At 41.4% G+C, this 27,169-nt stretch overlaps 1 protein-coding gene across 1 annotated transcript in view; it reads right to left on the reverse strand.

The window, feature by feature from the left end:
• Nucleotides 1-24,713, reverse strand: part of KANK1 (KN motif and ankyrin repeat domains 1) — a 213,530-nt gene extending 188,817 nt beyond the window's left edge. Inside the window, exon 1 of the mRNA XM_043890720.1 lies at nt 24,610-24,713. The gene's annotated coding sequence lies outside the window, so the exon portion shown is untranslated. The remainder of the gene's footprint in view (nt 1-24,609) is intronic.
• Nucleotides 24,714-27,169: the final 2,456 nt, after the last annotated feature.

Raw genomic sequence — 27,169 nt, forward strand, 5'->3', positions numbered from 1 at the left:
TGTGCCAAAAACCAGCCTCTGTTATCCCTGACTTCTCACTAGGCAGTGTTTGCCTTCAATCAGGATAGTCCAGACATCCAAACGTGAACAAGGAAAAACTATCTGGGATGCAAATAAGTCAAATAACTCAGACTGGAAGATCAAGTATTTTGGAGGATAAAAATATATATGTATATAAAACTTTTCATTTTAAATGTTTCTTTCAGGGGCAAAAGAGGTTTCATATAACACTTTAAACGCCTATGCGTTATCTCATCTGTTCCTTACAAAGATCCTAGTAACTGTCTCCATGTCTATTCTCAGACGAACAAACTGAGAAAGGGGAAACTTATAAAGGTTAAACAACACGCCCAAGTCACAAATCCGCAGACCTAAACTCTGACCCCAAATTCACGCTCTTAACTCAGGATTAACATCTATGATACACCGTTATGAGCAGCAAATTCTTAAAACAGCTATGATTTGTCCAAACTGCCCTGCAGGTTCAACAAATTTTACTGACGATATTAATTATTGTCTCCTGTTTTCAACAATTTTTGTTCCTGCGTTATGAAAACCTCACATACCCCACCTTTGCTTCTGACTGGCCATCAGTCACAGTATCTTCTTGGCACTGGCTTCAAAGCAATGCAAATATTCACAAGTGCCTTTCTTGTCAAAGAGTTACCATCACTATAGGACAAAATCCAATTCCAAAATGTTCTGACCAGCAACCACACAGTGCCAGACACTCCACCAACTTCAGAAAGTTTCCTAGGGTCTCTGATCACAGTTACCTTCCTGCCCCCTCCTATGGCTGTGTACAGAAGCTTTATCATAACCACAACGGCCAGTTTTGTTTTCTGGCCAAGAGAAACGATATGCACAGTTGACCGAGATGCTACCACGGGTAAGGAAATCTCTGATCTACTCTAGAAAACTGCAAATGCATTTCTTCATAATAAACTCAAGCAGTTTTACCCACTTCCAAGATGTTTTAAAACCAGTGATTAAGAGTGAATTTTAATCACAGGCTTAACCAGCAAATTGTATGCTCAAGCCAAGTAGCTTGGTGAAGACTTTCAAATAAGAAATGCTTAGCTTCTGAGTATCAGCTATATATCTAAACATAAAATAAAACAACTGGAAAGTAGCACAGTTGCTGTCAGGGGGAGGGGAGGGGAATTAAAGAGTTGGTATTTAGTGGGCACAGAGCTTCTGTTTGGGAAGATGAAAATACTCTGGAGATGGATGCTGCTGACGGGTGCACAGCCACATGAATATACTTAATACCACTGGACTGTACACTTAAAAATGACATTAAAAAACATAAACAGGAAAATGTATGCTAGCATTCAAGCGACTGCTTCTGTTTTGAAATTTCTCACTTATAAAGGGAAATGAGGCCACAGCAGCACCTTTTAAAACAAACCTCTGAAAAACCCTGGGCCCACTCCAGGCATTACAGGGAAGATTTTAAACCCAAGTTTTAGGTCCAGAGTTCCTAAAGGGAGATGAACACTCTCAAATTACTGTTCAATCTATATACACTGTAATGTCTAAATAAAGTTTCCTGAGAGTCCTCTGAAGAGAAGACTGACCATGGGGCTCGGAACAGCTCACCCATCATTTTACAGTCCTGTTATAGACTAAACATCTGTAAACCCTCCAGATTCACACGCTGAAGCCCTACTCTCCAGTGTGATTGTATCTGGAGGAGGGGCCTCTGAGAGGTAATTAGGTTTAGATGCAGTCCTGAGGGGGAGCACCATGATGGGATTAGTGTCCCTGCAAGAAGAGGAAGAGGCCAGAGCCCTTCCTCCTTCCACACAAGAGGACACTGCAAGAACACCACTTTCCACAAGCCAGAAAGTGGGCTCTCACCAGAACCCAACCACGAGGCACCTTGGTTGGACCCCCCACCTTTCAGAACTGTGAAAATGTCTCTTAAGTAACGCAGTCTGCAGAATTTTGTTAGAGCAGTCTGAGCTAAGACAAGTCTACTCCAAATATATCTGTGCTTGCACCCATAATCAATTAATGTTTTAAACTCATTAAAACAGTTTCTGAAATGCTTCACTCATGAGTATGCTTCTGGGGCACTACAGCTCAGGTGGCCCCCTAAACAAGTCCTCTTCTTTCTCGCTGTCACAATATTAATACGGCAACAGTCTGGCTCACACACACACACACACACACACACACAAGTGGAGACTGTTTTTTCCATTTTACAGTCTATTCGGAGCAACACTGAGGAGAGGGGCCAAAAGGCTGTCATGGTTCAGAATGAAACAGTCTCCGGTTCACTGAGTCTCTTTTCTCATCTCAGATGGATAAAGGCTTTTCACTGAAGGAAAATCGCCAATGTGACTTGCACTACAGCTGACTACTGATCATGTATTTTCATCACCTGAGAATGAACTTAAGTTCATCTCAAATGACTTAAGTGTTCCCACAATCAAGTCTCTTCAACTCTCAAAGCTGAGTTTTGCTGTGCAATTGCTGACCTATGTAATCATTTTCTTTTCTCTCCCTCAAGGCTAAATATTCTGATGTGTAAGCCAGTTTTGATGCCAAAGATGAATAATCAAGTACCTCTTACCCTTGTTTTGGCATCTTGCTTCCTCCTCATTGGAAAAAAGAAAGCAAATTTTGAGTTAGAAAACTATGACCTTTACCTAGGGTGGTGTACTTCTTTTTACACTATATAAAATTCTGATTGGTTTCCTTTAAAATTTACATAATTCAAGTGTTAGTGCAAAATGATGATTAACATCAACAATAAAATAAAAATAAAAACTTAATCTTCCCTAATACAAAAATATGTTGGAGAACTTTTAACAATTGGAATAATGTTACAAATAAAATATGAATAGCTCAGCAGAGCAATAGAACAGAAACAGACACAAAAGCATATGGGATTTTGTACATTGTAAAGCTAGGTAGCATTTGCAATCAAAAAAAGAGAAAGAAAAATGAATTATTAATAAATATTGGGAAAACCAGCAGCCATCTGAAAAAGGTAAACTGAGATCCCTACTTCCTTAAGATGGATTAATAATTTAATTATAAAAATGGAAACCATAGAAGTACCAGGAAAAACCCAGGTAGACTATATAAAAATACCTATTTTATAAAATACCTAAAAATATATATTTTATAAAATATACAAAAATATATATTTTAGACTGGAGAAGACTTTTTTCCCTTTATGGCATTCAATTCAAAGGTTTTAAAACAAGCAGGTGGTAAATTCACCTACCTGAAGAAATGCAGCATAATCCAAGTTCATAAAATGAATAATAAACTGGGAACAACTCCAATTCTTAGTACCAAAAAAGGTCCTATTTCCTTTATAAATAAAGTGTCACAACTTGAAAACTAACAGCCCAATAGCAAAGGATAAAATAGTTCACAGAACGGTAAATACAAATGGCTCTTATAGACTCATAAAAAGATACACAACTCTTAAGACAAATGCACATTACAACCACATGAAATAGCATTTTTCACTTATCAAACTGCCAAAGATTAAGCAGTTTCATAACATAATATGTTGGCACAGATGTAGAAAAAGGTACTTTCATACCTTGCTGGTGATAATTATACATAGTAGCACAATTTTTATGGAAGACATTTGGGGCAATATTTATTAAATTTATGTGTGTGCATGCTCAGTCGTTGTCCAACACTTTGCAACCCCAAGGACTGTAGTCAGTTAGGCTCCTCTGTTCATGGAATTTTCCAGGCAAGAATGCTGGAGTGGGTTGCCATTTCCTTCTCCAGGGGATCTTCCCAACTTAGGGATCGAACCTGCATCTCCTGTGTCTCTGGCACTCCTGTGTCTCTTTACCACTGTGCCACCACAAATCCTTTCAATAATTCCATATTCAGAATTTGTTACATGTGAACAAAACAATGTTTATGCAAAATTATCTCTTGCACCATTGTTACAAACAGCAAAATCAATAGGAAATAGTCAACAAAACACAGAGTATCTGTAAAAAGAAATACTACGCTGTTGTGTTTAAAACTATAAAAATACAGGAGAAATTGTACCTACACCAGAGAATCTCGAGGCATGATTACATGAAAAAAGAAGGTGCATAAAAAATGTAAAGTATGGTATAATTTGTGACTTTAAAGGGGGAGAGAATATGAGAATAAACCCATATTCAATTTTTATATACAGACAGAGTATTTCTGAAATGAATGGCACTGTCTCTGAGGAGGGAATGTGGTGGCCAGGGGCAGGAACTGGGAGGCTTTTCACTTTTCTCTTTTATGAGGAGCCTGGTGGGCTATAGTCCATGGTTATAGTCACAAAGAGTTAGATACGACTGAACGACAGCACATACACTATCCTTTATATTTGAGTCATGCATTACCCGCTTGAAAATTACTTTTTAATTCAATACAATGGTCGTAAGTAAAGCTGAAGAATTCAATCCAATATTGAAAAAAATAGACAAAGATCTAGGAGAAAAAGGTAAGAAAATTTAGAGGACTGCCCCAGAAGATCACTATTTGAAAACTGAAATTCAATCAAGAGAAAAAGTTATCAAAGATAATTCAATAAATTTCCCAATTACTGAAAAACATAAGTTTCTAGATTGGGAAGACCACTCTGTGTCCAGAAAATTTAATGAAAATAGATCAATGAAACTACCTGGGACAACCAGCTGAGCCACAAGGGAATCCCATAAAAGACACTAAAAGCTTTCAAAGAGAAGAGAGGGAAAAGTTCCAGCTTTCATAAAAGGCTGGAATTTTTTGCAAGAAATCCTGTCAGTTATGAAGGAAAAAGATTTCCAAACCAGAAAAGTACATTTAGCTAAACTATCAAGAGTGTGGGAGTTGGGTGGTATAACTTAGACATGCCAAATTTCATGAAAATGTATCTCTCATGTAAATTTTCTCAGAAGCTGCGGCTAATGCCCTCCACCAAGATAAGAGACCAAGAGAGACCGCAGGGAAAGGACACATCATGGGATCCAGGAAACAGAAACAAGGGGCATCTCTGGGCTGATAGGCACACTTCATAAGGAATGCCTTCAGAAGGAAAGGATCAAACAGACAACTATCCTGAGGTCTTTAAACATAAAGAAGAAGGTTGGGCTTCAATCTGGGTATGAATCAGTGAGAGGCACATAAATCTAACAACTCTTAACTCTGGGTGAGAAAAAGGGTGTATTTGAGGAAGGAAATGTCATTTAAATGACACATCTCAGTTGTGAACAATTTTCATAGTCACTATAATCTAAATATTATATATCAATCAAATTAAGCAACTAGGTTTACATTAGGAGCATTTTAGAAAAGACTGTATGGGAGATGTTATGAGTTATCGTCTCATCTTCCACAGTATGAAGACAGGAAACAATACCCAAATTCAGATTTTAAAAAATCAAGAAATGACAGAACAAGCATATTTTCTCAAAATACTGCCATTTCCACAGTCACAAGTATCACCATTTTCAACAACATTAGGAGAAAAACAGATTTCTAAGTAGTTTTCTGTAAGGAGAAGGAATCAGGGGAGAAAAGTAGGGCAAAGGGGCTTCTACTTTCATTTACAGGCATTACAGGGTAATTTAACTTTTTAAAGTATATACACACAAACATACAAAATGTTGACATTTTCCATAGAGCCAATATTCATGTTTTTTTTTAACCACATGAGACTCAATGGTGGGCTAATCTGAATTACCAATGTAATAAAATCCATATTTCAAATAGCATCTAAGAACAACCTATGGTTTTTAGGTGACTGGTGCTGGTACTGTCCACCAACTCCAATCTGAGGGTTGGAGACATGGGCATCCCCTGGTTGACCCATTCATTAGGAGAATGCCTCAGACACAATGTCAGATGGATATACTCTTTGAAGGTGTGTTCCCAGTACTCTTGTGATTTCCATTACCTCATTCTTATGAGAGGTGAAGTTAGGGATGTGTGTGGGTTTGAATGCAGGACTTGATTAAAAGCAACTTGAATAGGAAACTGAACTGATTTGTAAGAACCCATGGCTTTAGGTAATCAGATTTTTTTAAATAAATGGAAACTACTGATCCTCTGAGTGACAAACTCAATTTGTTGAAAAAAAACAAAAACACTAGTTGTGGGCTTTCCCGGTGGATCAGTGGTAAAGAATCTGCCTGCCAATGCAGGAGACACAGGTTTGATCCCTGACCCAGGAAGAACCCACATGTCTCAAAGCAACTAAGCCCATGCGCTTCAACTACTGAGCTTGTGCTTTGGAGCCTGGGAACCATAACTACCGAGCCCATGTGCCTCAATTACGGAAACCTATGTACCCTAGAGCTCATGCTCTGCAGCAAGAGAAGCCACCACCACGAGAAGCCCCCGCACTGCAATGACGGTGCCGCTAGAGAAAAGCCCACACGGCAGCAAAGACCTGACACAGCCGAAAATAAGTGAATTTTAAAAATTATATATGAAAAAACGTGTGGTTACTAAAAAAGTCACTGCAAAATTCCCATTTTCAGTTCTAATGCTTAAGTAACAGCCACAGAAGCAGGGAAATTGGCACAAGCCTTGAGGCTTACACTCCTAGATCATGGGGCTAACATCACCACATGCCTGCTTAAATAAAAGTACAACATTTACTAGAATTATTAACTCAGATTTGACCAACTCATGAATGTTATGTTTTGCAGATTTTTTAAGCATCTTTGTGACAGAACATGGCCGAACTGAAAAGTGGTTTCTCTAAAAATTTCAAGCAAAACTGAAGTTCTAGGCTTTGGACACCCCTAAAACAACTCTCATTTTAAAAGCAAGTGCTAGGACATCAGTTAGGTGTCCAGACTGAACTGCCTTCTGTTAATTTAATCCTCCCTGGTTTTAGCCAAAAATCCCTTTTATTGAACTGGGGCAAGAAATTGCTCAAATTTTCTGTCGGAAATAAAGGCCGTTGGGTTTAAAAAGCAAGAATTGGGGATTGACTAGCCTTAGACAATGGCAGCTTACAAGTACATTAATACCTGTGTAAGTATAATTCAATCAAATAAAAGCCTATGAAGAGATAACATATCCAAAATTGCTGTTTCAGAACACTGATCAAACCAGTAAGCACAATGCCTGAAACAGTCATGACGACCTGGATGAAAGCTCAAAAGAAAATCAGCTATAAGCTAAGACAAACAACTCTCTGATAAACTATGACTTCTTTGTAGAACAGAAAAGAATTCTTACACACCAATTACTCTAAAGGTTACTTGAATGGTCTAACAATAAAAGGCACAGATCTTGTCCAAAAACAAAGAAAAAGAACTACAAAACAACTTATCAGCAAATGAAAGCTAGCAGTAGTAGAGTTAGTCGCTCAGTCACGTCCGACTCTTTGAGATCCCATGGACCATAGCCCGCCAGGCTCCTCTGTCCACGGGATTCTCCAGGCAAGAATACTGGAATGGGTTGCCAATTCCTACTCCAGGGGATCTTCCTGTCCCAGGGAGCCAACCTGAGTCTCCAGTATTGTAGGCAGATTCTTTATCGTCTGAGCTACAGGGAGGGGAGACAGAAAAGGAGGGGAATGATTGTATTATTCTACCTACATATTGAAACAGAATCACTATCAAAGTTGAGAGTAAAACTTACTTCCTGGCATCCTGGCAGCCAAAGCATAAATGGAAACTGGATGAGGTACACAACTTTCATGACTGGGAGAAAAATGTCCCAGTTCATCAGAGAAATACTGTAAACGCTTTTCAAACAGTGAACTTAAACATACACTTCCTTCTCGGAGGGATTCTGAATGACACAGCAAATCCTCATCAGTAGTTTGTTCAACAATGAAGATGTACTGGGGAATGTAAATTGGTACAGCCACTATGGAGAATGATATGAAGATTCCTTAAAAAATTGAAAATTTGATTCCTTGAAAATTCCTAAAAAGAGAGCTACCATAAGACCCTGCAATCCTACTCCTGGGCACTTATCTGGAGAAAAACAGGGTCTGAAAGGATTCATGCACCCCAATGTTCACTGCAGCACTGTTTACAATAGCCAAAACATGGAAGCAACCTAAATGTCCATCGACAGAGGAATGGATAAAGAATATGTGGTACATACAATGAAATATTACTCAGTCATTAAAAAGAAATAATGCCATTTGCAGCAACATGGATGGACCTAGAGATTGGCATACTGTGTGAAGCAAGTCAGAGAAAGAGAAATATCATATGATATCCATTATATTCAGAATCTAAGAAGAAATGATACAAATTCACTTCAAAAAAAATAGAAACAGATTTAGAGAACGCACTTAGAGGACTAGGGGAGGGAATAGTTAGAGAGTTTGGGATTGAAAGGTACACACTGCTATATCTAAAATGGATAACCAACAAAGTCCTACTGGATAGAACAGGGAATTCTGCTCAAGGTTACATGGCAGGCTGGATGGGAGGGGAGTTTGGGGGAGAATGGATACATGTATATATTCCACTGAGTCACTCTGCTGTGCAGAAGAAACTATCACAACATTGTTAATCCACTATACTCCAACACAAAATAAAAAGTTTTAGAGACTTCCTTGGTGGTTCTCTGGTTAAGACTTCGCCTGCCAGTGCAAGGGGTATGGGTTCCTTGATAGATGGTAAATACCCCCAAACTGTGGCTGTCTTTGCTCTCCGTTCTTTCCTCTCCACCTTGAATCCATTAGCAATTCCTGTTAACTCTACCTTAGAAATATATCCAGAACCTGTCACCTCTTCCCCCTTTTCCACTGCCATCATTCTCTCTTACCTAGATTACTGCAGTAGCCTCATGACTGGTCTCTCTGCTTTTGTCCTTACAGTCCATCCTCAACAGTGGTCCTTTAAAAACAGAGGTCAGATGAGACACTTTTCTCCTCAAACCCTTTCTTGGCTTCCTGTTTCTATAAGAGAAGTTTTTACAGTGAACCCTGTTACTATCAAGGAAGACTGTGGTAAGAATGAGTTTGGGGGAAAACCAGGAACTCCATTTCAGCCCTGCCAAGCTTGAGGTGGCTATCAGACATCCAGGTGGGAACACCAGAAGGTAGTTGGACATATAAGTGTGATATTGGGAAAAGAAGTCACAGCTGGAGAAACAAATGTGAGAATAATCGGAATATGGATGGTACCTAAAGCTTTGAGATTGGATGAGATCACCAAGGGAGCAGATGTCTAGAAAAAGAATCAAGGACTGAGCCCTAATCATCTGTGCAACCCCCTCCCCCACACACCTTTCCAAAATCATAGCTATGAAGAACTGGCAACCTTCAAAACTAGACTAACTTACCTTAATTTTAAAAACAGAAAAAAAAATGGCAGTTTAACAGTGCGATATAAACTTGACAAAAGCAATAAGGAAACTGCATCTCTTACAAGAGTCACAGTGTTCAGTCAATCAAATATTCTTCTAAGAAAAGTCCCAGCACCGCCCAATAGGGAGGCCTAGGACAGCTTTTCCAATTGTTCTTCAGCAAAAGGCTGCTGAGAGACACAAAAGAGCTCACAATGTGTGGCAGGTTCCTGTATGGTTTCTTAAACTCTTCACTATCTCTCGATACAAGCTAAGGACATCACATATATGATTCATTAAAAGACATAAGAAGTTAAAGAAAGTGCAGCATTCCAAGAACCCAGTGCTCTGATGGCACTAGTGTGTGAGATCCTTTAGAATTTCATCAATGAGCCCTATTTTTCTGTTTTCATGAGCAGCTGGAGCAGGCAAATGCTTAGGAAGAACCCAGAGTGCAACAGGCAATGTCACCAATTGAGGGTCCACTTACTGTAAAAGTCAGCCAAGGAGAAGAAACCTCATCATTCTCAGAAAAATTACAGAAACTATCCAAGATTCTTGCTCAACAGATTGCCCCCAACTTCATGCAAAGGCTGTGAGGGTAAACATGTAGGAATGACCAAGCTCCCCCAATCCTGAAAGAGTTCTGAATTTCTCCACCATATAGATGGTGAATAAACAACCAAGGCACTGAAGTTCTACATCTCATAGTAAGTATGGTATAACTTGCCATCTTTCTTTAAATGATTCTGATTTTGTATTTTTTAAATAAGACAGAAATTTCACTTGTGAGAGAATATTTACTAAGCCCCAATAAATTTTAGTTTTGCCAAAAGGCCCCTTCTCTACTCTTCTTTTGACAGAACCATCTGCCTTTTATTGACTAGAAAGACCATATCAATACAGATAAACAAAAAACAATGACCAATAAGACAGCAGTAGTACATGGAAAATTAAGAAATAAAAGTCCGGAGAGTAAAAGAGTCACTTCCAGATTAAAATATAGATCGAGAACCTTGAAAAACCATGAGTGGAAAGTTACCAAATTGTGGGTACAGCTCTGCAGTTCATAAAAGATTCATCAGTTCCAAGCAAAAACTAGACCTGTTTCCCATATCTAGGCAGATTTCTGAAGCATAACCTTTTCAAAAATACAGATTTAATCAATTCTCAAAGCTGTTTCTAAATCAGCATCCTGGCCATTAAACTTCTTTGAATTAAACATAGTTTTCCACTATGGTAGATTATGTTGTTGTTTCAATTATTTGCTGTCCTCCCCATAAGAGGATTACACCTCCTATGCCATGTGACTTACAGAGGCTCCAGATGGAAGAATTAATTACACGTCCTACCCTATTGTTAGTAGGCTTAGCCATGTGACTTGTTTCAACAAACTGGATGTGAGGGGAAGCAGCATATAAGCAGAAGCAGTAACAGTCATGAATGGACTGGCCACTTCCTTTCTTGCCCCCATGAGACCATGTCCCAGACTGTGTGGTAGCTCCACAGGCCTGGATCTAGAGCAAAGACCACCCTTGGAGCAGAGCCAGAGCTGTCACGTAATGTGAACAAGAAATTAAAATATGTTGTTTTAAGCCATTAAGCATCATCTAGTCTAAGCTTAGACATGAAACCAATGCTTCCTTTAAAAAAGTGTTTTAAGGCTCAATGAAATAATTAATACTCAGAGCAACCTAATAAAGTTGGATGAACAAGTAGGTTTTACTGCCAGTGAATTTTCATGCTAACCATCTGCATAAGAATACAATAAACTGAAAATAACTTTCTGGCTTTTTTAAAGTTTTTACCTTATAAATATGTGCTTTAGGGGGAAGGGGAAAACTTAAGCTACTTGTTTGACTGACCTTTAGAAGATCTTGTTGAAAACAATAGTAGGTTCAAAGAAGATAAGGTTCAAACAGCTCACCCTTCCACAGGTATGTAATTAATCTCTAACTGATGTGGGGATAAAACAAGAATCAAGGTTATAAACTTAACTGGCATATCAGTCTCCTTGCAAAACAAGGAAATGTAACTGCCTAATATTTTATGGTATGTAGAAACCATTCTTTTCAAAGTCTAGGTCAGGTTCATTCAATTTTTATTATTAGTCCCTACCTGGAAATCTTAACTCATCAGATATAAGATTTGATGATGCAAATAATTTTTCAAATGATCAACTAGGATAGAACTTAATGAAAATTACTAGATGTCTCAATTTTTTTCCCAAAAGCCAAAGAAAAACAATGCCCAAAGTTAATACTCCTCTCATAGTTATTCTGACAAAAATATATATGAATTCACCTAAAAAGTTAATTTCTGAAGGAAAAATATTCAACAACACCTCTTACAAATTGGTGGTGAGGTACTGGCGAGCTAGAAGCCCAGAGAAACTCAGAACACATACTAAGACTAAGCTGAGAAGGTGTCATATTCATAGGTTATAGCAAGAGTCTGTTTAATTGGGAGGAAACAAGTGGGGAGGGGGGAAGGCACACTAAGAAGGTGCCTAGTGAAAAGTGAAGGGTAATTCTAAAAAACCCTATTCAGGAACAAACCATTTTCTTCCCACATACATTTCCCCTTTTTGAAAAATCCACCCAGCCTCAGCCTTGGCTGCTCTGTGTTTTGTGTGATCCCAGACTCTCTGACCACAGCTGACGGGACCACACAAAGGTTCCCATTCTCAGAAGGGAAAAAGAGGCAAAGGCAAAGCTGATCCGCCAGGAATGAGAGAGGGCTAAGAAGAGAGACCCATATGGTCCAAAAACTTAGGCTTGAAATGGGATGTCATGATAAGCAAGGACTGTAGTGCCATTCTCTACCCAAACGTGAGTTGAAGCAGAGAAAGATGATCTACAGAGAAAAGCCAAAGAATGGTAAAAATGCTAGAGACAAGATATCATGAGTGTTCAAAAGAAATCGTAACTTCCAGCCCTAACTTCCCAGTTCCCAGGAAGACCGCCTGGCTATCATGCACTTGCATTTCCACTGGATTCCTTCCAACAAATTCCTTATTGGGTTGGTTGCTATTTGTTTGTTTTGGTCAAACTTCTTATTGCTGATGCTGGTTTGTTGAAGCCAGCTTAAATGAGTTTCTCTTTTATGCAGCCAATGGGAAATAGATGGGGAAACAGTGGCTCTCTTTATTTTGGGGGGCTCTAAAATCACTGCAGATGGTGATTGCAGCCATGAAATTAAAAGACGCTTACTCCTTGGAAGGAAAGTTATGACCAACCCAGACAGCATACTAAAAAGCAGAGACATTACTTTGTCAACAAAGGTCCATCTAGTCAAGGCTATGGTTTTTCCAGTGGTCATGTATGGATGTGAGAGTTGGACTGTGAAGAAAGCTGAGCGCCGAAGAATTGATGCTTTTGAACTGTGGTGTTGGAGAAGACTCTTGAGAGTCCCTTGGACTGCAAGGAGATCCAACCAGTCCGTCTTAAAGGAGATCAGTCCTGGGTGTTCATTGGAAGGACTGATGCTGAAGCTGAAACTCCAATACTTTGGTTACCTCATGTGAAGAGTTGACTCACTGGAAAAGACCCTGATGCTGGGAGGAACTGGGGGCAGGAAGAGAAGGGGACGACAGAGGATGAGATGGCTGAATGGCACCACCAACTCGATGGACATGAGTTTGGGTAAACTCTGCGAGTTGGGGATGGACAGGGAGCCCTGGCGTGCTCAGATTCATGGGTTTGCAAAGAGTCGGACACGACTGAGCAACTGAACTGAACTGAAGCCTTATCACTTTGTTTTAATTTTTGATTTATTTGTAAATGCTTGATCTTAATAAACTTTTTAAAGAATAACACATACAGTAAAGCACATAAATCTTAAATATTTATCATGATGAATTTTTTCATGAACGAATATATCCAAATCACCATCATCCCCTAAGTTCCTTACCAGCCAGTACACCCTTGTGCCGACTTCTGTCACCATCGAGTATTCTTGCCTTTCTTTTGATGTTCATATAAATGAAATCATACAATATGTATACTAATTTCTGAATTCCTTTACTCAATATCTCTGAGATTCGTCAAGTTTTGTGTAGCAGTAATTTGGTTTTTTACTGCTGTGTAGTATTTCAATGCATAATCATACCACAAATATTTATTCAATATCTGGCTTGCTTCTATTATGTTTCTATCATTCCATTATAAACATTCTTGTAAATCCTTCTGGTGCACATAAGCACTCATTCCTGTTAGGTATACATATCTGGGAGTATAATTACTGAGTAAAAAGATACAGGTTTGTTCAGTTTTATAGATAAGTACAAACAGCTTCCCAAAATGTTAAACCAATTTACATACCTATCAGCAGTGTATGAGAGTTTGAGCTTTTCTATATCTTCATTTGGTTGTTAGGATTTTTTTTTTTAAGCCATTTGGGTAGGTTTGTATTGGCATTTTATAACAATTTTAATGTGCATTTTCCTGATGACTGATGATACCAAATGCTGTTCTGCTCATTTTTAAAATTATATTTTCAGTTTTTCTTATTAATTTGTAGCGTTCTTTACATATTCTGGACAAGTTTCTTGTTGGATATATGTTATGACTAATATCTTCTACTTTGTGACTTGTCTTTTTACTCTCAATTTGTACTGTGGAATGAAAGTTATTAATTGTAATGAACATGAGAACAGACAAAACAGCACATGTTGCTGTGAGAAACAGATCAAATCCTCTGGGTCCATTAAGACACTGATTTAAGGAAAGTTAACCAGTTAACTGTGGGGGTGGGGGGGCATGGTATCCAGCCTTTGCACAGGCCCTAGTGTGCCCACAGTTTATTAAGTATATTTATGCATCATACCCTGGAAATATTTTTATGAATGGTGAATGGCTTTCACCACCAGCCCTTAAAAGTCTAGCAGCATGTTTCCAGCACCACTCAGCATAATTGATGGTCCAGACTACTTCCCAGAAGAGATGTTCAGAGGACAGACTTAGGGTACTAAGAACATATTGCGTCCCTCCCCATCCCAGTGCCCCTAGAGAAAAATATCCTAACCTCAACAATTTCCTGGCAATTACCAGGAATTCTATTATCTTAAACAGCCTGTGAAAGCTTCCTTGGCCTGGGACAGCAAATGGAGCAACAGTGTTCTCCAATGATCATATTTCAACAGAGCTTGGGTAGAGCCCACACATCTATTACCTCATTGATCCTCTTAGCTCCTCTGTGCAGGACCTCTCATTATCTCCATGTTCTAAGCAGAGAGAGATCATTTTGCTCAGCCAAAATTGTGGAAGAATTTGCAGAGAAGGGAGAAGGGTGGTGGCACTTAATGGCGTTGGGGTTTCCTACTGGACCCAGAGCCCTGAGTCCTCCTCTTTTTTTTTTTTTTTTTTGGTCACTGGGTACTGACACTTTCTCTAACTGCTGCGAGGGTAGGGGGGTGGGGAGGGACTACTCGTTGATCTGGTATGCAGCTTCTCATTGTGGTGGCTTCTCTTGTTGGGGAGCAGAGACTCTAAGGTGCACGAGCTTCAGTAGTTGCAGCGCACACACTCATAAGTTGTGGCACACACACTTAGCTGCTGCACAGTGTGTGACCTCTTCCCGGACCAGAGGTCAAACCTGTGTCCCCAGTGCAAATCTGCATTGGCAGGCAGATTCTTATCCACTGCACCACCAGGCAAGTCGATTCCTCTGCCTTGTTACTAGCTCCCAAGGTTCTTCTCTGATCTACTGTGTGCCAGCTGGGATCACAATCCTTTCTCTGTTTCTCTGGTCATAAACAAACAAAATAGCTCTTTTGAGATTTTTTTTTTTGTCCCAGGGAGATTTTTAGTCAGGAAATACTATGTCCTAAATGTTCCTTCTTTTATCTTCCCTCTCTTCTCTGTCTTCCTTCTCCCTCCTCCAATGAAGACACACTTAAACACCTAGGCATGATTATATTACTCTTCCTTTTCAGACACACAGAGGCAAAAGCAAAAAAAAACCTGCCTGGCAGGAAGTAGCAGACTTGAGGCTCTGGAGTCCAAGCTCCTAACCACTGCCTTATATTGAATCAGGTCCCATCAATGTGACCTATCCAGAAATAAAGGTTAGGAGAGGGGAAAGGAAAGGCTTCCCTGGGTCACTGAGGGTCACGTAGGAAAAAGGAGATGCTCAGAATGAGACAGTTTCTATGGATTCGGTACCTCCAATCCTGCCTGGGATCCAGGCTAAAATACAGATATTGACATGTGAAGAACAGCCTGAAGTCAGGACTCAAATCAGGTCAAATAACTGGCAAGCACAGTTATTTGGCTAACTTGGATGAGAGGCCAGAGGCAGGTTTACAACACACCTTTTCTTTGAAAGTTCCCAGGAAAAGGATTCATAAACTATATGAACTTCAAGCCCTTAAGCAGTATTTCCTTTTTTTGCTAGCATAGGTGAAAGGGCAGGAAAGTGACAGATTTTTTTTTTCCCTGTACTAAAGCTATTTTATTGAATCTTTCTGGGCTCACTAAGAGTCCTCAAGGTCTTCTTACCCATTCTTGACTTCAAAAGGTGAACTCTTGGCAGACTCTGCCCAAAAACAGGCAGAATTGAGCCCAGACACAGTAGCTCTTTATTTCTGAGTGAGAGAGAGTTTGGTTCTCTAGAAGGTGTGAAAAAAAAAAAAAACAAAACCCAAACCTGTATGAGCACAAGGGACTGCACCAAAGGAAAACAAAGTCTTTCCAATTAGCTTTTCCTGGTTTCCAAACAGTAGCCTTTTGTTTCCTGAGGTTGGCTTAAAGAAACCTAAAAAACAAACAAAAGAAACAGTTCTCTTTCTCTATTAGCCTAAAAATAGATAAAAACTCTCCAAAAAAGTCCATGAAATGTGGGGAAGATAACTTATAGTAAGTACCCTCATGTCTCTAAGTTCATACACACGAAAGGTGTATGTCAAAGAGGGGCACTGGAGAATCAACACCTGACTCACATACACACCTGGCAGGTGGGGTCAAATCTTGTTAGGGCAAATCTCTTTATAACCAAACTGTTTAAATTTCAACAGATGGAAGCATGAAATTCCTGATCATCTACAGGATAGGTTACTATTCAGTGGGCACCTCAAACCACTATAAAAATTAATGAACTGGTACCCTTGTGCAGATCTGGCAGCCCTAGTATGTCACTGATGAAAGTATACACATTCATTCAACATATACTTTTGAATGCCTACAAAGCATAACTTGGCTATTCCACAAAAAGCCCCTCTTGTTCCTCAAGGCAGTGTCTCCATACTGTTTGCCACCCACATGGTTGTCATTTCCAACGTGATGAACAATTCTCAGACCCCAGTCTACAGCCACAACCGCTCCCCTTTCCACTCCCCCCAGTAAAAACATAACAGAACACAGGTAAGTTCACATGACTTCATTCAAGGACTAACCTTGAATTCTCTCAACATTAAGAAAAAACCAAACAACATACACAAACTTTCAAAGCAGTGAACTATTTGAGTTGCTTCTCCCAATTGTTAGTGAAACCTTGCCAAGGCTGACAAACTTTGAGTAAGTTAACCCCAATCTTTTCTCTCCCAGTCTTCTCTCCTTGATAGGGATTCAGCGAACTCTCCTCCCACTCCTGAATCATAACTTAGAAAGGAGATCAAAGGGTGATGTTTCTGGAGGCAGAGAAATCTTATTCTGCCCTCAAGGTCAGAAGCCAGCATTCTCCAAATACCCTTCAGGTTATTCTGCACAAGATTCAACCCTGCCAGAAAGAAACCAAACAGTACCCACAAATACCTTAAAAGTATTTAAGACCAACAGTGTCTATCCCTTGGTCAGTATTACCCCTAGTAATATTTAAGGGAAGACAGAACATTGAATAAGTTCAGAACTAGGCTGCATTCTTAAAGAGGAATATAATCCTTAAAAAGAAACAACTGGGAAGATAAAATAGATGCCCTAAAAAGAAGGATGAAATTTCAAAAGGCCAACAGAAAATAAATCAAAACAAACTCAAGCACACCAAGTCAAATGTTAAGTTTCATTGAAACTATTTACTTCATTTTTAAAGAAAAGGCAAAAACTTTCAACATGGACACTGAGGCTTTAGAGTATCCAATTTATCCTTGTGTTGACAACTGCTGTTTTTCCTTTAAAAAAAAAATATGCACCAAGAACTCAAATATTCTTTTGTATTTTCAGGTAGAAATCTAATTCCTGGCCAACTACAGAGCATGACTCAGGCAAATCCCCTATTAAAATGTCACAGTAAATGGCAAAAATCAATAGATTGATTTTGCAAACTAGAAAAGTTGAAAGATTAAGACAAAATGAGCAAAATTTCAGTCTTTCTATATATTGAATACTTTTATTCTCAGAACCAGTAGAGTTTATTCACAAACTTTCATTTTTTTAAACTTTTTTTATAGTAAATCTCTTGAGATGTATCTCCCGCCAGTTAAAAGAAAAAACTCACAAGAAATGAATTATACAGCAAGGAGAAACAGAAAAGCTAGACTGGTTTAAAAAAACTGATACAAAGTCTCAATTAATTCTTTAGCTGGCCTGACTTTTCTATCTCACCATGCTGTAAAACAAAAAGAATAATGAGCCATCTTTGAGGTGCTCATCTTCATAAGTCATGTGGGGAATTCAATAACACTCATTTACCTGAATAGCTAAAAGAGGACAATAGACAATAACAAGCATTGGCAAGGATGCAGAGCAACTAGGACTCACATAAACTGTTGGAAATATAATTAATAAAACCACTCTGGCAGTATCTACTACAGCTAAACTGAGTGGCTCAGCAATTCCACTCCTAGATACTTATCCTATCAGAAATGTATACATATGTTCATGAGAAAACTTGCACAAAGTTGTTCATAACAACAATGTTCATATTGGTCCAAAATAAAAACAACTCAATGTATATCTCCAGTAGGATGGATAAACAGTAGTATATTCACACAATGGAACACAATAAGAAATGAAAATAAATAACTCATAGCCATATGAAACAACATGGATCAATCCTACAAATATGACACGGAGAGAAGCCAGACACAATAAAGTACATGCTCTGTGACTTTATATGTATTAAAAAAAATCTGACAAAAGCAATCAATGATATTAGAAGGATACCCTTTGGGCTAGAGTAGTGAATAGAAGTGAGTATAATACAAAGATGATCAGCTTGGGTCTATGGCTCTATGGGAAGGCAGGCAAGGGGGTTATCTGATAGAAAAGTGAGTCAAAACATCACATAATATGGACAACTCCAGCCCCTAAAAAAATCTGCTCTTAAACCAGCATTTTTTATAGGAAAGAACAATTCTATTAAGAGGAATACAAAAAAAGAGAGGGATTGGAGAGAGAGAGGGAAAGGCACAGGGAGAGGAGGAAGGATAAATAAATTCAGGCTGAATAAATTTGATTTCTACCTATGCTCTAATTATTTTTTCATATTTTCTCTAAGATCAAAGGGTAAACAAGTCAGAATTACCAATAGAAATCTGAACAAACATAGCCAAAAATGCATTGCTAACAACAAATTTAAGTTTTTGCCTCTAATCAAGCCAAAACTTATATAAAATATCAAAAGGAGTCTTAGCTTCAATGCAATAAATGGAAACCAGCAAGAATGGAAGTTCCTCTTGTATGCTTCTCAAGGGATTAGATAATTATAAAAATGCATTAGTATGTCTCCTGAGACTTTAAGCCCCATTGCTCAATTCCATTAACTAAGTGTTTTTGTTTTTTTTTTTCCTGGCTGTGCTGCAAAGCTTGCAGGATCTTAGTTCAATCAGGGATTGAACCCAGGCCCCAGCAATGAAAGTGTTGAGTCCTAACCACTGGACCACCAGGGAGTTCCCCAAATGAAATTTTTAAAAAAGAGAAAAAAAAAAAAAAAAACCACCCTACAACAGAACTACAGGGTTCCTGAAATATATAACTCTTTCCAATTAACTGATTGCTTCCGTAACAAAAGAAACGAGGATACTTAATTTCTGACAGGCTTTTCCGGTGTATATACCTGTACACTAATAGCTAACTCAACAGTGTATCTATTCCGAGATTCTTCATCAATGAGACTATCATTTGCTTCCAGCATTCATACTTTAAATGTAAAGCTGAAGGAAGGAAAAGGCAAAGGAGTACCTGAGTTTAGAAGTCAAAGAGAGAAAATTAAAACTGCTGTACTGTATCACCTGCTCTGCTTATGGAGAGTACCCGCTCACAGGCAATTCACACACCTAGTAGCTGGTGTGTTTTCATAAGAGCCTCACTGTCAGGATCCTCCATTCAAGACAGTTCTGTTGTTCTCTTTCACTGCCCTTTCCAATACACACACACACACACACTCCAACAAACATGAGCTTGCCACCTCTCCACAGCCTTATCAAGTGTGGAACGCTTTATTTAAAATTACACACATAACTGAAGAAAGAGAACTAAAATTAATAAGATAAAAATAATAGGGTACCTAATAAATAATGGGAAGCAAAGGGGGAAGGAAGAAAAAAGAGGTGGGAGATAATAAAAATTCCACTCCTTCCTTAGCAGGGAGTTAATAGCTATAGTTAAATTTGTGAACTCAAGTGTAGACTGTGGCAGCCTAAAATGCAAGCTACACATTCTTTGACACTCTTCCCATCAAGTGGCTGGTCTAGATCCCCTCCTCTCAGTCTGAGCAGGCTTTGTGACTGACTCAATCAACAGAGTTTGGTGAAAAGGAAGTTATGTAACTTCTGAGATTCGGTCATAAAAGGTCAAGAAGATTCCAACTGGTTCACTGAGGCACTCATAGCTCAAGTTAACTGTATGTGTCCACTTGGAGGGTGTTTTGGGATGAGATTAACATTTCAATTGGTGAATTCTGGGTAAAGCAGATTGTTCTCCGTAATATGAGTGGGCCTCACCCAATCAGTTGAAGGCCTGAATAGGACCAAAAAGAGTGGCCTCCCTGAGCAAGCAGGAATTCTCCAGAAGACTGCCTCGAGTCTTCATCTGCAACATTAGCTAACCTGGATGTCCAGGCTGTTGCCTCACACCGCAGATTTTGGAAATCACCAACCTCCATAATCTTCAGCCAATTCCTTATAATAAATCTTTCTATAAATACATGCACATCCTATTGGTCTGTTTCTCTTCAGACCCTGATTAATATCTGGGGAAAGCTGGTGGTCATGTAAGTAGAGAGACTACCTGGGGCCACCATGCTGAAGCTGCCACGTGTAGGTATTCCAGTCAACAATCAGTATGCGCCCAGTCTTCCAGCCATTCATCCCAAGGCACATGGCATGGAAGTAAAGCCTTCCTGGACCATCCAGCCCAGCCAATTCACCAGCTGCATGCTACAGAGAGACCTCAGTCAATGCCTCAGGAGGAGGAGAAGCCAGGCCCTACCTGCATCCTTGACCCACGGAACACATAATACCATGAAACAACTGTCTAAGCCACTGAATTTTAAGTTCAATGATAACCACCAAAAGAACTAAAAACAGAAATAGTTTACGGTTATCACACTGGAGAAGAGACTGTGGCTGAGCTGGGATCAGAAAGGAGTAAAGGGTTTTAAGTTTTCACTTTAAACACTGTTTTGTTATCTGCATTATTCTTACTATGTACAGATATTACTACAGAAATTTAAACAATTTTAAATTAAAGAAACAACAGCAGCAAACATGTTCAGCACTTACTGTGTACCAAATTTCAATGTGCTCTCTGTGCTGTTTTAACTAATTTAATCCTCAAAATAACTCCATGAGGGGAGTGCTTTTATTATCTCTTTTTAATAGATGGGAAATTGAGACACAGAGAGATTCAGTAACTGTATTAAAGGTCACACAGCAAGCAGCAGCACCTAGACTCAAACTAGCCAGTCTGGATTCAGAGCTATAACATTTCCACAAAGATTACTATGCTGGTTCAGCAGTCACAAAGTCATTAGATGAAGGGCACAATCTCAAATTGCCATTCACCTGGGTCTCCAAGCATGTGACTAACAATGCTATCATGTGTCAAGCACTGCTGGACTTCCTTGCTTCTTCAAAGGCTATGAGCTAAACTGAAATGCCTTTTACTCTAGTCCCCACCTGTACACATTCTTCAAGGTTCAATCTCCCTAAACATCACCCAAATCTCTCTCTTCAGTGTTACTTTCCCCTACTTTTCCAGTGAGCCATTTTATCAGATATTCCCATCCTTCTGCCTCCAATTCAATTTTCTATCTTTCCAACTCCCCATCTGCTATGAACCAAATGAGGGTCTTCAACTCTGAATTCTCCCACCAGGCCCTTGCATAAAATAAAAATGTAATTATCACTTATTAAAGCTCACTGACGTTCTTTTATTCTAAATGAAAGTTAGTGGAGCAGCCTTCACCTTAGAGAAATTTTCACCGAATTTTATTTGAGAGCAAAGAGGGAAGAGAGGGGTTAAGCACAATTCTAATCAGTATATACTACTCCTCAGTATATACCCTAAACACAAATTTGTAATGTATATCAAGTCATACAGTAGAATGTTCAAGTCACACTATTCCCCATGGACAAAATTTGGAAACTATTCAAATGCCCATCAACCCTAGAATGGATAAACTGTGGCGTAGTCACAATGAAACACTGGAGAGCAATGATAATGACTGAACTACAGCCACATGCGACAACATGGCAACGTATCACAAACATAATTTTGAGTGAAAGAAGTCAGATACCAAAAACAAAACAAACAGGAAAACCACAAAAACATACTATATGATCCCATGTATATAGATCACCAGGACAGGCAAAACTAACCTATGGTTGAGACAGTAGTTACCTCTGGGAAGAGAGTATGACTGGGGAAAAAAAAGCATGGCATTGCTCTGTATCTTTATCTCAGTGCTGGTTATAAGTTTATGTTCACTTTGTGAACATTCATCAAATTATACACCTAAGATGTATATGTGTCTTATAGTTCAACTTTAAGAATTACTTTACAAGATGCATAAGCCAAGCCACCATATAGCAGGCATAAAACACCCTGTAACATTTGAAACCAACTTGGCTTCATTCGATTTGAGGGCAGAAGAGAAGTGCAGTGGTTGTTGCATAATTTGGATAGCTTCAACTCTGCTCACTGAAATGTGATTTTTAGAACATGCACAAATAGTCCAACAAACACCTAAGTGAAACATTTGAAATTTCTCACTGAGATCCCCTTTGCTGCTTCTGAATGTGCTCACTCTTCTCCATTTTAACACACTTCAGCTCCCACAAGTACTCCCCTTTCAGGCTTTCTCCAATCCTTTCCTCAATTTCTTAAATTACCTCCAACTAGACCCTTTCCCATCCTCTTCCTCAGACCAGGGGTTATATGAGAGCAGATGCTCTCTCACTGGCTTCCCTGATGGTTCAGCAGGTAAAGAATTTGCCTGCAACGCAGGAGACATAGGAGATGTGGATTCTCAGCACTCACGCAAGCAGGTACCTTACTCACCAAATCATTTCAAGTCTGAATGTAACCATCCTAACGGCTATTTGCCTGTGGTTTCTTTCTTTGGGGACAGTGGATACTTTAAAATCTAGAGTCCTTTTTTTCCCTCTAACACCTCCTCCCAAAACAAACATACACATACATAAAATAGAACTTAACATCTGCTGAGGTAGAACCTCAACTAGACTGATTTGTGGACTTGGCAAATCTAAAGTGCAAAAAGTGTCCCAAAGCACGAGTGTGCCCTTCCTACAGTGATAAAATGCAGTCCTAATTTGTGTGTTTTTAAAAGAGGCAATTATTCCTCTACTGGAAGCCTCTCCTCCATCCTTAGATACTGTAATCTCCAGAGGACAATGTCCAGAGACATGTCCAGACAACCATTCTTTATTTTTCTTCCACTGCTTCAGCAGCTACACCTCTTCCCAAATCTACTAACTGAAAAAGGACTGAAGTTAATCTGTCAGTTTTCTCATTCAATTTCCATCTTGAGAAAGCTTCACCTTAGAATGAGGGAGTGGGAGGCAGGGGGAAGGGGAGTGGGGAATAACTGATTAATGGGTAAGGCGTTACTTTGGGAGGTGATGAAAATGTTCTGGAATTAGATAGTAGGGATGCCTACACAACTTTGTGAATAAATTTATGGCACATTTGTCATGTGTCAACTTTTAAAATAAATAAAATGTGGGAAAGCCTAAGGTTTCTGTAGAGAAAGTTGGATGAAGCGAGCAAATAGCAGATGGACAGCTAAGTACCACCTAAAAACGAAGCTGAATAAATTCACGGAAGTAAAAATGAGGAAACTGGCCCTGACTTTTCATTCAGCTCAGAGATGGATGGGATGAAGCTGGGGCAAGAAAGTGCACAATTACAGAACTGGGTAGTTAACTTTCCTTCTTGGTCTCCAAGCGCCTGTCTTGATATAATACTTCAATTAATTCGACGAGACGAACCTCAGCAGAGACCATGTGCAGACAGCGAGCGCTGGGGGACGCCATAGATTGTTTTTAAGGCTCACTCAACAAAGCCCTCTCCAAGCCACCCCGGTGCAGCACAGTTCTTGCTGACTTGCAGGACCTGCCGCGAAGAGTTGCCTCTGAGAGTTCCACACTGACCGGGTGAAGAACGGGCAAGGGGAGGACGCTGCTGTGGCCATGGGAAGTGGGAGGAGGGGGAGTTGAGGGTCCAAGTCTGCTTAAGGGCGCTCGCAGCCTCCCTCGACGACCACCAGAAGCCCCCGGAGACTCCAGAAGCCCACGCTGTCCCGGCGGGGTTCGACTGGCCGCAGGCCCAGGGCGCCCACACCCCTCCCCCACCTCCCGGCCCCGGCAACCTCGGCCGGAGCCATCTCCAAGTCGGTTGAGGGAGACCGAGGCCACCTGCCGCTCCGCCGCTGAGGAAGAAAGTGGTCGATTGCCACTCCCTCCAGCGGAGCTGAGCCGAAAACTTCTCGGGGAGACGCCTCGGAGAGCTCTCTCACTCGATCCCGGACTAATGAAAGGGCCCCGGGGCCACAGGGCCGTGAGTCCCGATCCGGGACGCGTCCGCACCCTCCCGCCTCCTGGCCCGGCTCGGACTTTCCCGCTGACCCCGAGCCGGGCGCGCCGCACTCCCCTTCCAAAACCCCCGAGCCCCTCCGCCAGTGCGCCGAACCCCGCGGGTCGCGGGGTCGCAGGAACCTCTCAGACCCCGTCCCTAGGCCCGTCCTGAGGCCGCCGGGGTAAACCCGGCAAAAGAGAGCCTGCGAGGGGCTGCCCTCCGCCACCGCCACGGCCGCCGTGCGCCCCGGCGCGCCCCAAGCTGGCCTGACTGGGCGTGGAGACCAACCCGGAGCAGGGTCGGAGCCCCACGCCCCCGGCCAACCCGCCCGGGAAGGTGGCGCAACGCAGCCCTCAGCTCCACTCACCTCCAGCAGCTTCTCTCAACCTGCGGCGCGCGCCGGCCGCTCGCTGCCTCGCCCGCAGCTCAGGGACCTCGGAGAAGGGGGCGGGGCGCAGGGGGCGGAGCCGGCCCCGGGCTAGCGAGCGCCAGAATTAAACCCCGAACGTACCGGATCAACCCGGGCCCCGCTGCTACCGCAAAGGCAAGGAAGTCGGGGGCGACCCGCAAGCCTCCGACTCCGGGCGGGAAACGGCTGCGGCTGCGTCCCGGAGCGGGACGGAGGGACAGCTCGGGCCTGCAAAACCCCAGACGGCTCCCGGGACCTCAAGGAACCCTGGCTTTCGGCGGCGCTCTCTTTGTACCCGCGCGAGCCGGCCGGCGGGCAGACTCCAGTGCGCCTGCGCGCCGATCAGACTCTACCAGGCCCACGGGGCACCTTCGCGCACCTCCACCGCCTCACCCCGGTCCGCTGGCTTCTGCACCGCGAGCAGCAGGCAGAGCCGCTCCTTCCGCCCCGGCACGCTCCTGCTGCAGCTGTGTGTTTACTTTCTTTCCCCGAGGGAGAGGAAAAAAATCCATCCCTAGTGAGATGTGCGTCAGTTCGATTCTATCAGCTCTTACCCGGAGGGGTACCTGGAAGCTGGAGGCTGGCACTGGTAACACGCCGGCTTAGCGCCTTTTACTGGGCCTTCCCTCCTCACCAGCTAAAGAAATTGATCAGGGACTGTCGGCTTGTTTCCTGGCCCCTGGTGACAGCGGGACTCTGGAGCATGCAGGGATCTGGTTTTCTGCAGGTGCCTGAGCTGGACGAGCCGTGTCCTCCGTGCGTTCCGCCGGCTCGGCTGCAGGACGGGTCCTCTGTGAAAAGGAGAGAATGCATGTCCAGAAGGGTGTAGGTGTTGTGGGGACTTCAAAGAAGACGCAGTGCCTGGCTAGGCAGCTTAGAAGCGAACTGGGAAGTCAGACACTCTCAATCCGCAGCAACCTAAGCGGGTGCAAGGGAGGCTGTGACTTGAATCTTCTTTCAAATTGAAGATGGTTTGAATAAACAGGACGGGAGGACCGACAAATATTACCAAGAAACACTAATGCCAGCTCTCCAATCACTGATTTTTCTTAAGCTCGGGGCGGGGCTGTTCACCCACTAAGGTCTCCAGCGCAGCACACCTCCCAGAGGGGCTTTAGGCAGTCACAATATTTTTGCAAGTAGGTTAAAGCAAAGAGTCATTATGAGATGCTAGCCTCTGGGGAGAAGAGGCTGTGAAATCCCTATATGTTCACAGCAAAGCACACCTGCAGATTCCTGAAACTGATGGCCCCTGCCTGTGAAGATAAGCGAAGGACAGCTCAAAGATACATGGCGGCCTGAAATCTCACTTAAAAAGCTCAGACCCTTTGCAAGCTCATCAGGTGACAGTAAACAAACTCTTCTCCTTCTCCTTGACCTCCGTTTCTTTATTTGTAGAATAGGCTATATGGATTCAATAGATCTTCTTTAAAATTCCCCCTGCCCCAAATGTCTATGATTCTATGTAAACAATACTTTCATTGTTTATTGTTTTATTGAGATGGTTGGATGGCATCACCAACTGGATGGATATGAGTTTGAGCAAGCTCCAAGAGTTGGTGATGGACAGGGAAGCCTGGTGTGCTGCAGTCCATGGGGTCACAAAAAGTCAAACACGACTGAGCCACTGGACTGAACTGAAACAATACTTATTCCCAAGGGGGGTCCTGCATACACAAAGGATGCCATCCATCCTTTTTTTCTCCTTGCTTACATTTACTCAGTAAACATTTATTTCATAGGTCCTATTGGCTCAGTGGTAAAGAATCTGCCTGCCAATGCAGGAGACACAGGTTGATCCCTGGATGGGAAAGATCCCTGGGAGAAGGAAATGGCAAGCCACTCCAGTATTCTTGCCTGGGAAATCCCATGGACAGAGGAGCCTGGCGGGCTACAATCCACGAGGTCGCAAAGAGTCAGACAGACTGAGTGACTAAACAGCAACAAATGAAGATAAATCTAATCAATCAAAACCATGGCATGTGCGCTAAGTCGCTTCAGTTGTATTTGACTCTTTGAGACCCCATGGACTGTAGCCTGCCAGGCTCCCCTGTCCATGGAATTCTCTAGGCAAGAATACTGGAGTGGGCTGCCATTTCCTCCTCAAGGGGCTCTTCCTACCCAGGGATTGAACCCACGTCTCTTATGTCGCCACACTGGCAGGTGGGTTCTTTACCACTAGCACCACCTAGGAAGTCCCCCAAAGTATGGCAGATTCTGAAATTTTAGCAGGCTTATATTTGAAGTTTTCTTTATTTTTAGTCATTTTTCTATTGAGATGCAATTCACATAGCATAAAATTTGCTCTTAAAGTGTATAATTTCGTGATTTTGAATATATTTAGTTATGCGACCATCATCACTATCTGATTCCAGAACATTTTCATCATTTTCAATAACAAACTCCATACTCATTAGCAGTCACTCCTCGCCCACCCTCTTAGCCCCAAGCCACCACTAATCTACTTTCTGTCTCTATGAATTTGCCTATTCTGGACATTTCATATAAATAGAAGCAT

Source organism: Cervus elaphus, chromosome 29 (assembly GCF_910594005.1).
Source record: "Cervus elaphus chromosome 29, mCerEla1.1, whole genome shotgun sequence".
Classification (NCBI taxonomy): domain Eukaryota; kingdom Metazoa; phylum Chordata; class Mammalia; order Artiodactyla; family Cervidae; genus Cervus; species Cervus elaphus.